Consider the following 11,529-nt stretch of genomic DNA (forward strand, 5'->3'; position numbering starts at 1 on the left):
TTGTCAGTGTCTTTCACATTTCGAATGAGCGATCTAAAACTGAAAGAGCAATAGCATGCTGGCGCAAGGTTTCACATTCATAAATAAACTGGAAGTGCAAGCAAACGCAGTCAGTGCTTTTAAAAGAAAACATACTGACAGATTAGTCAACATTCTATTATTTACATTATTTATTATAGTCTTAAAAAACAAATGTACACCTATCATGAGACGTACTTAATATCTACCAGCAATTCAAAGCTGGATTCTATTGATAAATTGCTTACACACTTTCCCATACTTCCAACTTTCTGAAATGATAATGAGCGACACCTTTTAGCACATGGTAGGCAAAGGACACATCCCTGCTGTGGCCTTTGTTACACTGAATACAAAAATCTAATATGTAGAAAATGATTGGCATTTTGACCTCTATCTTTCCTTTTTCAGATCAATGCTGCAGCTCTATAGGTACTGTAAGCATAGATGTTTGTTTTTTTCCTGTGCTTCTCCTTTAACACCTTTTATTGCACATAGATAAAACATTTAAAAAATACACTTGTGTCTGGTGTTCCCCACTGGCAACAAGGGGATTTGTACAGTACATTTACCTTTTCTGGATACTTTAATAATCTGCAAGTATAAGGCCTCTTGCACATGGACCTAATAATTTATGTTCATACTCAGGATCTTGTTTAGCCAGTTAATCTCCAGAAGATTTTACCCCCTTAATGACCAAGCCATTTTCTGCTTTTTACTGCTATGCTATTTTACCTGGCAATTGTGCGGTCATGCAATGCTGTACCTAAGAAAAATGTATATAAGTTTTTCCACACAAATAGCGCTCTCTTTTGGTGGTATTTGATCACCACTGGGTTTTTTTTTATTTTTTGCCACATAAACAAAAAAATACTAAAAATTTTGTAAAAAAAAAAATGTTTACTTACTGCTACAAAGCATATCCAGTAAAAAAAAAATCGAATTTCTTAATAAATTTTGGCCAAAATTAATTCTGCTACATGTCTCTGATAAAAAAAAATCCTAATAAGTATATATTGATTGGTTTGCTTAAAAGTTATAGTGCCTACAAACTATGGTGTATATATACTGGATTTTTTTTTATACTAATGGCGGCGATCAGCAACTTATAGTTGGACTGCAGGCAATCTGACACTAACTGGCCCTGGGGGAACTGACTAACTGCCACTAAAATTACCAATGACGTAAATACAGTGATCAGTGGCAATACTATACACTATCAATGTACTGATGACACTGGCTGGGAAAGGATTAACATCTAAGGTGATCAAGGGGCTAAATGTGTGCCTAACAATGTTCACTATGTGCTGCTTTTTACTAATGATCTCTTAGTTTCCTACTCCTGCACTGCAAAGATGAAAAACGGAGAGATTGCTCCCTCTGTACAGAGCTCTGTGTTGATTGTCAACACAGAGCTCTGAACTGTGATTGTACATAGCCAATCAGCAGGTCCTTACCATGAATCATGGCTTGCTGACAGGCTCCTGCTCTACACAATCACAGTAGGTGTTGGGGGGGGGGGTGCAGAAGCAGGTAGCAACATATGAGTATGTCACTTTACCTGTGCGGGCCGCCCGTCCACAGTGCATTACTGCCACAATTGGTTAAAGAAAGACCCTGACTATTATATCCTTTAAAGACTTTGTGTGCAAGAGACCCAGGGAGTTAGGTAACATCATATTATTATTATTATAATACAGGATTTACTGTATATAGCGCCAACAATTTACACAGCGCTTTACATATATAGATAAAAAAGATAATTTCCTAATTATTAGGTCATGTGTTATTCTACAAGCCTCATAAATCCTCAGTCTCTATGCTAATTTACAATCAACATAATAATGATCACTATTTAGCACACGGAAGTTTTTTTGTGGCTATTTAGTCTCTCATGGAGGTGAAGAATGAACTTTCTTTCTAGACACAACCTGTTTTTTTTTTTTTCTTAACAGCTTACATATTACTTTGTGTTTGTCTGGAGTTCTCTTTTAAATTGCCGAGCATCTGAAATAAAGAATGAGCATCACTTTTTCCTATATGTGACAAAACATTTACAGCTATTTGTATAATAATCTATACCCCTGCGGTTTTCTATAATGTTAATAAACAAGCCTGAGTACGAGGCTGCTGTGTGATTGTGCAGAAGGGGGAGCTGTGTGGCTGGGATCTGATTTGTGACCTGCAGTCACTTGCAATCTGTGATATTTTTATTTATAACCAATGTTTTTTTTAATATGCAGACACAGTGTTGGAAGCAGCCAGACAGATGGAAAGAATTGGAGGAGGAGATTTATTTCAAAATGTCTGTCTGACCTCCCAGAGCAGCGACTGCTCCTTTAAGTGCTGGGATTCTAGTAAACAGTACGTTCCTCATTTCTTCGCTGATGTTTTGCCAGCCGCTGCCATGAAACACGCAGTTTATAGACAGTAAAATGGAATCAGGCAGCAGAATGTTACCACAAGCAAATAAAGATGTATTTACAGCTCCTTGGCAAAAGGATCTCTACCTTGATATCTCATGGTTTTATCAGCTGTATATTTTTTACATAATTACATTCCACATATAAAGAAATAATCTATGAAAGTTAAAGAGGCCAGTACACCATTTTTTTCATGCGGTGTGGAAGGGTTAAGGTTGCCATACACTGTTAGATTTTTGTGCAAATATTTTACAGAAAGATCATTCGATAAAACCACTGCTGAATGGACACTGCTCAAAAAATTAAAGGAACACTTTGAAAACACATCAGATCTCAATGGGGAAAAATATCATGCTGGATATCTATACTGATATAGACTGGGTAATGTGTTAGGAACGTAAGGATGCCCCAACGTTTGATGGAAATTAAAATTATCAACCTACAGAGAACTGATTTCAAAGACACTCTGAAAATCAAAGTGAAAAAATTATGCAGCAAGCTAGTCCATTTTGCTGAACTTTCATTGCAGCAACTCAAAATGGTACTCAGTAGTTTGTATGGCCCCCACGTGCTTGTATGCATGCCTGACAATGTCGGGGCATGCTCCTAATGAGACAACAGATGGTGTCCTGGGGTATTTCATTCCACATCTGGACCAGGACATCACTGAGCTCCTGGACAGTCTGAGGTGGCAGCGTCGGATTGGACTGAAACATGATATCTCAGAGGTGTTCTATTGGATTTAGGTCTGGCGGGCTTGGGGGACATTCAGTGCTATTAATTCCTTCATCCTCCAGGAACTACCTGCATACTCTCACCACATGAAGCTGGGAATTGTCGTGCACCAGGAGGAACCCAGGACCCACTGCACCAGCATAGGGTCCAACAGTGGGTCCAAGGATTTCTTCCCGATACCTAATGGCAGTGAGGGTGCCATTGTCTAACCTGTAGAGGTCTGTGCGTCCCTCCATGGATATGACTCCCCAGACCATCACTGACCCAACACCAAAATGGTCATGCTGTTACAATGTTAGGCAACATAACTTTCTCCATGGCTTCTCCAGAGCCTTTCACATCTGTCACATATGCTTAGGGTGAACCTGCTCTCATCTGTAAAAAGCACAGGGCGCCACTGGTGGACCTGCTAATTCAGGTGTTCAATGGCAAATGCCAATCGAGCTCTATGGTGCCAGGCAGTGAAGTGAAGCAAAAAGAAAGAGCGCACCAACCTTGCGCATTACCTCAGTAATTCAATGATTTTATTTAATAAAATATATATACTCACAAACAAGGATGTAAAACAAGCATTACAGATCCTCAAAGGAACTGGGGAGTGTAGAGCCAATGTAAGTCATGTCATGAGGGTAGACTTTCAAAGTGAGGCTGACGTGTTTCGTTGGGAGACCCTTCTTCATCAGAGCTCAGGGCCCACTAGAGGACGTCAGGTCCTCAGGCCACCCTCATGAAGTCTGTTTCTGATTGTTTGATCAGAGACATTCACACCAGTGGCCTGCTGCAGGTCATTTTGTAGGGTTCTGGCAGTGCTCATCCTGTTCCTCCTTGCACAAAGGAGTAGATATCGGTCCTGCTGATGGGTTAAGGACCTTCTACGGCCCTGTCCAACTCTCCTAGAGTAACTTCCTGTCTCCTCGAATCTCCTTCATGCTCTTGAGACTGTGCTGGGAGACCCAGCAAACCTTCTGGCAATGACCAGTATTGTTAAATAAAAAAAAAATTAAATGTATAAACAAAAAATTTAAATAAAATGATTTAATTTTTTTTTTAACCACCCCTGTCCCTCCATGCTCTTGTGCAAATGTAAATGTAATTGTAGGTCCAGCACACATATGTAAATGGTGATTGCAGCACACATGTGGGGCATCACTGCAAAGTTCAGAGTGAGAGCAATAATTCTAGTGCCAGAGCTCAGGTTTAATTCTAAACTGATAACCTGTAAAGGCTGTCACCTATGGACAATTTTAGATACTGTAGTTTATCTCCATTTCCAAGATGTGTGCGCACTTTTATATCTTGGTATCTATTTACTCAGCACAACATAATCTTTCATATTTTACCAAAAGCTAGGGTATTATATTGTGTCTGCATGCACTAAAATTGAATTAAGTAAATTTTTTCTTGAAAATTTGCATTTGATAGACTGCTGTGCAAATATCATGTGACATATAAAAAATTGCAATAACCTCTGTGTATAGAAAATATATAAGTAGTTTTCTAGCAACAAAAATGCTGAATTCAAACATATATGAAAAATGTCAAAATTGTCCTGGGCGACAAATGGTCAATGTGAACTTGTTTACAGTACATAGTTGTAGAATGTCTGTAAAACAATGAAGTGATACTCTAGTTCAGGCATCACTAAATATCTAATCATGGGGCAGCAGAAATGGGATGATCCTAGCAAACAGTCACCTGCTTGTTAAGATGAAAAGTTGGTCAGCTCCTGCCCTCCATCCAGACCTGCTTCAGCTCCCACCTTCTGCCCTGCTGTATATGATAGGGCTTTGAGAGAGGAGGTTGTAATATGGGGGGGGGACAGGGGGGACTGTGATGTAATGGGGACTGTAATATAAAGGTGAGATTGTGATGTAACGGGGACTGTAATATAAAGGGGGGACTGTGATGTAATGGGAACGTAATATAAAAGAGAGATTGTGATGTAACGGGGACTGTAATATCAAGGGGGGACTGTGATGTAATGGGGACTGTAATATAAAAGGGAGATTGTGATGAAACAGGGACTGTAATATAAATGGGGGGGCTGTGATGTAATGGGGACTGTAATATATAAGTGAGATTGTGATGTAACAGGGACTGTAATATAAAGGGGGGACTGTGATGTAACGGGGACTGTAATATATAAGTGAGATTGTGATGTAACAGGGACTGTAATATAAAGGGGGGACTGTGATGTAATGGGGACTGTAATATAAAGGGGGGGCTGTGATGTAATGGGAACTGTAATATAAAGGGGGACTATGATGTAAAGGGGGACTTTTATATAAAGAAGGCACTGTATTGTAAAGGGGGACGGTAATGTAACAGGGGGCTGTAATATAATAGTGGGATTGTAATACAAAGGGGAAAGGGGTTTGATGTAAAGGGATGGCTGTGATCTAAAGGGGTATTATAATTCAAAGTTGCATTGTACTATAAAGGGGTGACTGTAATGTAAAGGGGGCTGTAATATAAAGGTGATGGGGGTCTGATGTAAAGGGGGGCTGTGATTTAAAGGGGTACTATGATGTGAAGTTGGATTGTAGTATAAAGGGGGAGCTCTGATATAAAGGGGGGGCTGTAATATAAAAGGAGGACTGTAATAAAAAAAGGGGCAGGGGGTCTGATGTAAAGGAGGGCTGTGATGTGAAGTTGGATTGTAATATAAAGGGGGGCTGTGGTATAAAGGGGGGCTATGATGTAAAGGGGGACTTTATTATAAAGAAGTCACTGTGTTGTAAAGGGGGACGGTAATATAAAGGGGTGACTGTAATGTAACAGGGAGCTGTAATATAAAAGTGGGACTGTAATAAAAAGGGGAAAGGGGTTTGATGTAAAGGGGGGTTGTGATCTAAAGGGGCACTATGATGTAAAGTTGGATTGTGCTATAAAGGGGGGACTGTAATGTAAAGCGGGCTGTAATATAAAGGGGCAGGGGGTCTGATGTAAAGGGGGGCTGTGATCCAAAGGGGCACTATGATGTGAAGTTGGATTGTAATATAAAGGGGGCTCTGATATAAAGGGGGGGGGCTGTAATATAAAAGGACTGTAATAAAAAGGGGCAGGGGGTTATGATGTGGAGTTGGATTGTAATATAAAGGGGGGCTTTAATATAACGGGGGACTATGATGTAAAGGAGGACTTTAATATAAAGGAGGCACTGTGATGTAAAGGGGGACTGTAATATAAAAGGAGAACTGTAATAAAAAGGGGCAGGGGGTCTGATGTAAAGGGGGCTGTGATCCAAAGGGACACTATGATGTGAAGTTGGATTGTAATATAAAGGGGGCTCTGATATAAAGGGGGGGCTGTAATATAAACGGAGGACTGTAATAAAAAGGGTCAGGGGGTTATGATGTGAAGTTGGATTGTAATATAAAGGGGGACTATGATGTAAAGGGGGACTTTAATATAAAGGAGACACTGTGATGTAAAGGGGGACTATAATATAAAAGGAGGACTGTAATAAAAAAGGGGCAGGGGGTCTGATGTAAAGGGGGGCTATGATGTGATGTTGGATTGTAATATAAAGGGGGATGTGTTATAAAGGGGGGGCTGTTATGTAAAGGGGGAACAATGATGCAAAGGAGGAGTTTAATATAAAGGAGGCACTGTTGTGTAAAGGGGGACTGTAATGTAAAGGGGGGCTGTAATGTAATGGGGGGCTGTAATATAAAGGGGGGCTGTGATGTTATGTGAAGGAGGAGCCATTATAGAAAGGGGAGGATGTGAAGGGGCAGTTATGATATAAAGGGGGCTGTGATGTAAAGGGGAGACTGAGGACACTGATGGGGGGGGGGACTGTGATGTTAAGGGGGTGGTTATAATATGAGATTCAGACCTTTGCTGTAAGAAAATGTAAATGTTATTTTAGTATCTCTGCGCTGGTCTGTTGAGGAGAAACCCATCCAGTTCAGTTATATACAGTGCACAGATTTCACTGTAGACATGGATGTGTGAGGGGCCAGATCAGACAGAGAACTTATGGAGGGAACACAGACACCTGCACAATCCTCTCAGCCAATCCCACAGCAACATCTGGGAGAAGGGAACACCTGAGGAGACAGCTGTGAGGTGAGGTGACTGACACACAGAAAATACATTGGTGTGATGTAAATATTGGTGCATTTTCCACATCTCATTGACAATGTTTAGGGTGAGTTCTATGTGGTATTACACTAGCTGAGCCAAATCATGTAGAAAGTTCTGTGCAACAGTTTCTAATTATGTCCGACAGTGTGCGGCAAATGAATCAGACACTTAGGCCTCTTTCACACAGGCAATTGTTCTGCTTCTTGTAAATGCAGGTTTTTTTTATTTTGAAATTCCAAAACTCCAGGCACAGAAATCACTTGTGTTTGTAGATTGCGTTTATCTGCGATTAAGTGCATTTACGTGCGTCTACATATGGCTGCGTTTAGCTGCGGTAGTAAATTCTTGCCTTTTCTATAGCAAACGTTTACTTATTTTTTCTTTGTACTGCTATTAACTGCGTTTATGTACAGGTAGCTGCGGTACATCGCTCCCGGACGCTGTCAACTTTATTTTTCCTAAACAGATAAAACTATGTTATGAAAATGTCGCTAAACGCAGTGTGTGAACAGAGCCATAGGGATGCATTGTCTGCATTTAGCTGCGGTTAGAGGACTGATTTACCGCAGCTAAATGCAGACAATGCATCCCTATGGCTCCATTCACACACTGCATTTAGAAATGTTTTCATAACATACAGTTTTATGCATTTAAGAAAAATAAAGTTGACAGCGTCCGGGAGCGACGTACCGCAGCTATCTGTACATAAACGCAGTTAATCGCAGTACGAAGAAAGAAGTAAACAGTTGCTGAAATCTAACCGCCCGTGTGAAAAGGGCCTTACACCACACTTTGTTAGTTGGGAAGTGGCAGTTGTGAGCAATAGGCTGGGCATAGCCAGGGGCGGACTGACAACTCATGGGGCCCCTGGGCAATAGGGGATCATGGGGCCCCTGTGTCCTTGCGCACACTCAAAAAAGCCTATAAAAAAGGTACCAGAGGCATTTCATGGGGCCCCCTACTGACCCCGGGCCCTCGGGCAGTGCTCGAATGGTCATTCGCCCCTGGGCATAGCTAAAGTATATTTGAACCTGTGTTTCTCCTTTATAGAAATGTATGTAGTAATGATTATTGTTTTATCATACAGGATCAATATAGCACCAACAGCAGCACTTTACAAAACAGCTGACAATCCAAAGGTATGTAATGTAAATGTACAGTATATGATATGTAAATATATTAATGTAAATGTATATTTATAATGTCAAACTGGAGGAGGAGCAATGGTGATACATAAAAATATTTTTATTTCATGTTACACATTAACGAAGTGTAGTGCATCACTTTTATTAATTTGCCGCAAAATGTTGCACATCGATCTACACATACTGTAGACTTTGGCACATTTCTCTCCATATGCCTGTCCTTATGAATTCCCCCCACATTCTCCTCAGTTATATTCCTGTGAAAAAGACTCAGATCTTCCTGTAGTGAAGCCTCCCCATTGTGCATGGTCCTCCTGGGACATGGGTGGTGCCTGGGTTAGTGTCATGTGTTTTGGTTGGGTCCCCCTCCCCCACCCAACCTTTATCTGCTTCCTCGCCACCCTATGACAGAAATACTGCTACAGGGCGGTATGGGTGCGCAAAATTGCAGCCTCAGCTGTCAACCACTGGGTCCCGGCTGGTGATCGCCGAGTATCTGTGACGGGAGAGACCTGTGTATAAACAACACAGATCTCTCCCCTGTCAGCTCCTGCACACTGCTTTGTATGGCTCTGCATAGCATAACAGAGCCATACAAAGCAGTGTGCTTACAGTGAAGCACACACACACAGCCCACATAGTGAAACAGCACACAGTTAACCCTTTGATCACCCCAGATGTTAACCACTTTCTGCCTAGTGCCATTAGTACAGTATCAGCGCTTTTTATAAGCACTAATCACTGTATTGGTGTCACTGGGGATGTCAGAGACACCAAGTCAGTTCTCCCCAGTGTCAAAATGTCCTGGTCAGGAAGGGGGGTAAATCCTCTGGAGGGAAAGTGGTTAATACAGGAGTTGCAGCACCTTTGGTGCACAGTAATGTATGGCTCTGAAGCAAACTGAAAGTTTCTGACATGCCACAGTTAACTCCAGTGAAACCAAAACTCCTCAGTTAACAAAAGAATTAAAACCTAACTCCAGGTTTGATTTAACTTTAAATAATTTGTTTGGACTTAGCTGGTCCAAATTTACGATTTCTTTCAGTAATACGGGAGCCCGCTGGGAGCGCTGTATAAACTGTATATGTAGTATCAGCAACATACAATATTCTAGATTGTAAGCTCGAAAGAGCAGGGCCCTCGATCCCCTCATGTTTTGCATTGTATTGGTATTGTTCTGTCACATGTTCTGTCCCCCTTTGTAATGTACAGCTCTGAGTGAACTATCGGCGCTTTATAAATACTGTATAATAATAATAATATACAGAGCTGTGTTCTGGCAGTGGTATGGGAACTTCCTGCTCCTTTCCCACAACAAAATTGCATCAAGCCAAATGCTGCTCAGCCATTCACTGTTTATTAATGAAAGGCTTCCACTGAATGGCTGAGGGGGAGAGTCAGGGCAAATGATGTCAAGATCTCCACCTCAGCCATTCATTGATAAAAATACAAGGTTTCCTGTGAATGGCTGATCTTGTTCCAGGAGTGAGAGGGGAACCCAGGCTGTATACTGTGTGTGGCTGATGCTATATACGGTTTACAAAGCACTCCCAGCAGGAGCGTGTATTAGTGGAGAAAAACTTTAATTTGGACCAGCTTTGTCTAACTATTTTAAAGTTAGATCAAACCTGGATCTTTAAGCTGGCCTTGCACATCTAGAGTTCTGGCTGATTCATGGTGAATAGGCTGAAACTGGAGCCATGGATGGTCCTGCTGACATCCTGGCTCTAAGGACTTTTATAAGCCGAAGGAGCTTGTCAGAAAAAAAGGTGGCCAAACAGCGACTGCAGCTAGTTAGCTGCAGCCACCGTCTGGGTATTCTAACCCTTGGCTAGTATCTCAGGATACACCTGGCATGTTTGTATTTGGATTAATGAGACTGCCATTTTAATCATGCCCCTACATCTTCCACACTTTTAGGAAGATTGTACATTGTGCATTTTAATGAATTTAAAGCACAGTACATGCTTTATATTGCTTGTATGCATGTGTGTTCAAGAGCAGAGTGCAGAATGAGATGGAGTGGATTAAGAGATGTACAACACAGAGTACAGAATGAAGTGGTGTGGAAAAATGAATGTACAGTGCAGAGCACAAAATTATTCTGCGTGGAATAGGGAATGTACAGTGTAGAGTACAGAATGAAAAGGTGGGGAATAGGGAACGCACAACGCAGATTGCAGAGTGAAGTACTGTATATTTTGTCACAATTGCATACAGATAGAGTGAGATCCCTGTTCTCTTCCTTCAACCTCCACCGTGCCACACACAGTGTCCAGGAGAAGTGACACTACACTTCACGCACCTGGAAGGGGGTCCTCAGTCTGCAAGTCCTTCTGCCAAAAGCGTCCTATGGAAGCAGTACATGAACAAAAAAAAATGCAGCAGTCATTGCCCCATCTCACTGCTGCTCACTGCCACTCTGCATTGCTTACACATAGGAGTGACAATGTGCCGCCCTGTACCAAGCAGAGGTTGTGGCGATTGGACGCGGACAACCATTTTGTTAAAGATCTACCATCTTGTAACATACCCTGCAAATGTCATTCTCACTCCGTTCAGTCTTCCCCCTCCCTTTTTTGAAGGAATGTGGTCTGTGTGTGTGCTGAGTTCAGGAGTGCATAGGGCACAGCTGGATACGCTTCATGGTTGTAAACCCAATTAGCTGGTTACAGGATGTCTGTCAGGCTCTTGCCTTGGCCTTGTCGTAAAGCTATAAATCAGTCCGTCACTGGACATGAAAAGCATTCCAGAATGGCAGTAAAACATACATCCCACTTGAAACCACTTTTTCATACAATTTCATAAATCCCACCAGGAACAAGGTACAATAAAACAAAGCATATATTCAGATAGGTCAGTTTAATACGAGTCACCTGACACCTTACTCCCCTATGTGGCACCTACACGAGAGTAGAAAGCAATATGTCTTTTTCTGGAACGATAAGATATGTCATATTTGATGTCTGGACGTTCAGGATATCATTCTGCATATTAATCTACCAGTGGCTAGGCTGCTACCTAGTGAAGGTTATTGACCATGGTATAAATGTGTGAGGGATTTAGTCATAGCCGGGGTCCCCGCCTAAACACCCCTACCCAAATGAGGCGATTGG

The sequence above is a fragment of the Staurois parvus genome, unplaced genomic scaffold (assembly GCF_062004578.1).
Source record: "Staurois parvus isolate SC_StPar_1 unplaced genomic scaffold, SC_StPar_1.0 ptg000104l, whole genome shotgun sequence".
In the NCBI taxonomy this organism is placed as follows: Eukaryota; Metazoa; Chordata; class Amphibia; order Anura; family Ranidae; genus Staurois; species Staurois parvus.